The following is a 3,167-nucleotide window of genomic DNA, read 5'->3' as shown; positions in this document are numbered from 1 at the left end:
CAATGCGCCCCTTCCATCCTTTCAAATGACATTCTGTGTACAGTTACATGTCTCTAAACTCTCCAATTGAGACCAGAGCAACTGTAGATCTGGGTAGGGTGTTGCTTGCACATGGCGAACCATGGTTCAATCCCCAGGATCCAGTAGAGTCTCCCTGAGCACCATCAGAAATAATACCTGAGTGCAGAGCCACGAGAAACCACTGAGGATCACCAGGTATTGTAGGATAATAATGGTCTGACCTTGCTCCCCGGCAGGTGAGAGCTTGTGTTTGTTGATTGCCCCTAATCTTTTAATTACCTTTGTCTCCTGATCAGACTTTGGCTTGTAAATATTGTCTTTCTCTTCTCCTTAATGTCTTTTGCATGGTTAGCTATTTCAGAGCAATTACTTTTTGTATCGATACAGGAAGACAGTTACAAAGACAAGCCTGAGCTTGAGAGTTGATGGTCTCCAGATAATATTATTTCCTGGACATGGGCTCTCTTGACTGAAGCCTCAGTTGCCCTTACTTCCTCGATCCCCAAAAGAAGGGTACAATGAGGGACTAGATGAACCCAGGGCAAGTGGTGAGCTCACTACCCTGGCATCGAAATGGGCCTGGCCAAAGTACCATAATGCTTATCTATAAGAGCCTGGTCATGGACAAATTCTGTCATGAATAAAAAAGTAATAACTAGACTTGGACACTCCTGGGATTAGGAGTGATTGATCCGGCCTAAGCACTGGAGTCTGAATCTGTGGTGAGAAGTCCCCAGGAGAGTCACCAACAAGCCTAAAAGTGTCTATTACTGTGTCCATACAGAATGGTAATCATTAGGAAGTAAAACGAAATATGTCAATTAAGTTGCTGGTCTAAGGAGAGGAGTAACACACCTTAAGGGCTGCTTTTCCTTTGTGGGCTGTAGGTGATGGGGAAGTCTGGAAAACCATTTTTCATTGCGCTTCCCGTGGGGAGGCGTGGATTGGGGTCGTGGTGAGAGAAGAAAAAGAGCAGGTTCAGGGAGACAGGGGGAATGAAGGAGACTGAGAAAAGGGATGGTCCTCCTCCACCCAGATTCCCTATATTCCAGTATGTAGGCGTTACACCCACCAACTGCCCCTGGCACTGTGTAATCCCATCAATGTCCAAGACCCAGAGACTATAAAACCCTGCTCCTGGAATAGAACAGCGCAGTGTCCTGCCTCCACGTCTGGCTGTCTTACTGGGGCGCTTTGGAGGAGGGTGTGTTGAGTTTCCCTCCCCACCCCGAGCAGAGCCTCGGCAGATGAAGACCTCTGGTTCGAGCAACAGCCCCACAAGTTCGGATGAGCCTCACGCATGAAGGAACTGGCAGAGGAACCCAGGTGTGCAGGACCTGGGGCTTAGATCTCCAAGCTGCTTGTATTGGGACTGGGCCTCCTCCACCCAGATCTCCCAATTTGCAGTATGCAGGTGTTACACCCAACAACTGTTCCCGGTGCTGTGTAATCCCATCAATGGACAAGACCAAAAGACTATAAAACCATGCTCTGGGAAGTGCGCGGGCACATGAAATCTTATTATCTAGTCTTACTTTGGAAAACTGGCAGGCTACCAGAAGTATCCTGCCCACATCGCAGAGTCTGGAAAACTCCCCGTGGTGTATTCAATATGCCAAAAAACAGTAACAATGACGGTTCTCATTCTGACCCTGAGCGAGCCTCAAATGTGGCACTTCTTAAATTCTCAGGGGTAGGAAGAAGGAGACATTACTGGGGACTGCTTGAGTCAATTGATGAACAACAGAATGACAATGATACAGTGCGAGAAGAAGAGACACAGAGTTAGAGGACACGGCTGCAACTTAGAGAGAAGGCTGAGAGCTGAGAGTAAGCGTGGCTGGGGAGATCGGAGAGGAGTCACAGAGAGCATTGGAAAGCGAGTTAGAGAGAGTGTTGGATAGAGCTAGGAGAGACAAGAGACTCAATAAACTGCAACTAATCAGCAACCAGCCTGATCCTCATTCTACTTCCATCGGTCCAAAGCAAAAGCTGTACAGGGTGGAGAAGTGGCTCGAGAGCACCAAATGTAGACAGTGAGAGAGAGCCGCCAGGAGAGACCAGGAACATCTGTGAACGTGTAAATTCTGTTCCAACCCCCACTTCTCATAGGGTCCCCCAAGCCCGCCTGGAGTGACTCCTGAGTGCAGAGTCAGGAGTAAGTCCAGAGCACTTCTGGCTGTGATCCGAAAACAGTCACAGTCACAGTTCTCCCGTAGTTCGTGGATTTGCTTGAGCGGGCCCAGTAATGTCTCCATCATGAGACTTGTTACTGTGTTTTTGGCATATCAAATACGTCATGGGTAGCTTGCCAGGCTCTCCCGTGCGGGTGAGATACTCTAGGTAGCTTGCCAGGCTGTCCGAGAGGGGATTCAAAAACAACACAAAAAAGTGAACTGTGGGGGAGCTGGAGCGATAGCACAGAAGATAGGGCGTTTACCTTGGACACGACCAACTCAGGTTTGATTTCCAGCATCCATCAACCCAAAAAGAAAAAAGAAAAAAAAATTTAGCCCAAACGGATTTTAAAGTCCATAATTTTGCTTAGAGCCACCAACTCCTTCATTTTCCCCTAACAGCCATCTGTTGAAAGGGCTCAAGAAATTTCACATGTAAGAACTTTCCATGAAAGTATAAACAGGGGAGAGCACACCAGACTGAAGCAGATGCCAGCCACCTGGAAGCCCAGAGGGCCTTCCCTGGTATCCAGTGTCCACTAGTCCACTGAGAACAGAGCAGGGCACAGACCTCAAGCATTACCAGGTGTGGCCCCAAAACTCACCTCATCTGTTCCACAAGTAGTGAGATACACCCATGGAGAGGAGCTCAGAGGGCTGAGCACCTGATTTAACTTTGGGGGACATGGCATGGCTTCCCTTACATCTCAAACACACAGACACAAGAGAGGGAGACTCTCTGACTATCTCCAAGTTTGTAGCAAATGGAGCACCGGGGGGAGGGGGGGACAGGAGAAACACTACAACCCCAAAAAGATGTTCAAAGAATGCTCATGTATCAAGACAAATTCTGAAGTGGGTGGGTTGGAGTCCCTAGTGATGCTCAGGGGACAGTATCACCTAGTGATGTTGTGGCAGGGATAACTCTGGTCACCACAAGAAAGACAAACGCACCCTGGCTGTACTACT

This window comes from Sorex fumeus, unplaced genomic scaffold, assembly GCF_029834395.1.
Source record: "Sorex fumeus unplaced genomic scaffold, SorFum_2.1 ptg000019l, whole genome shotgun sequence".
NCBI classification, from domain to species: domain Eukaryota; kingdom Metazoa; phylum Chordata; class Mammalia; order Eulipotyphla; family Soricidae; genus Sorex; species Sorex fumeus.
Note: the sequence above shows the minus strand (reverse complement) of the source record.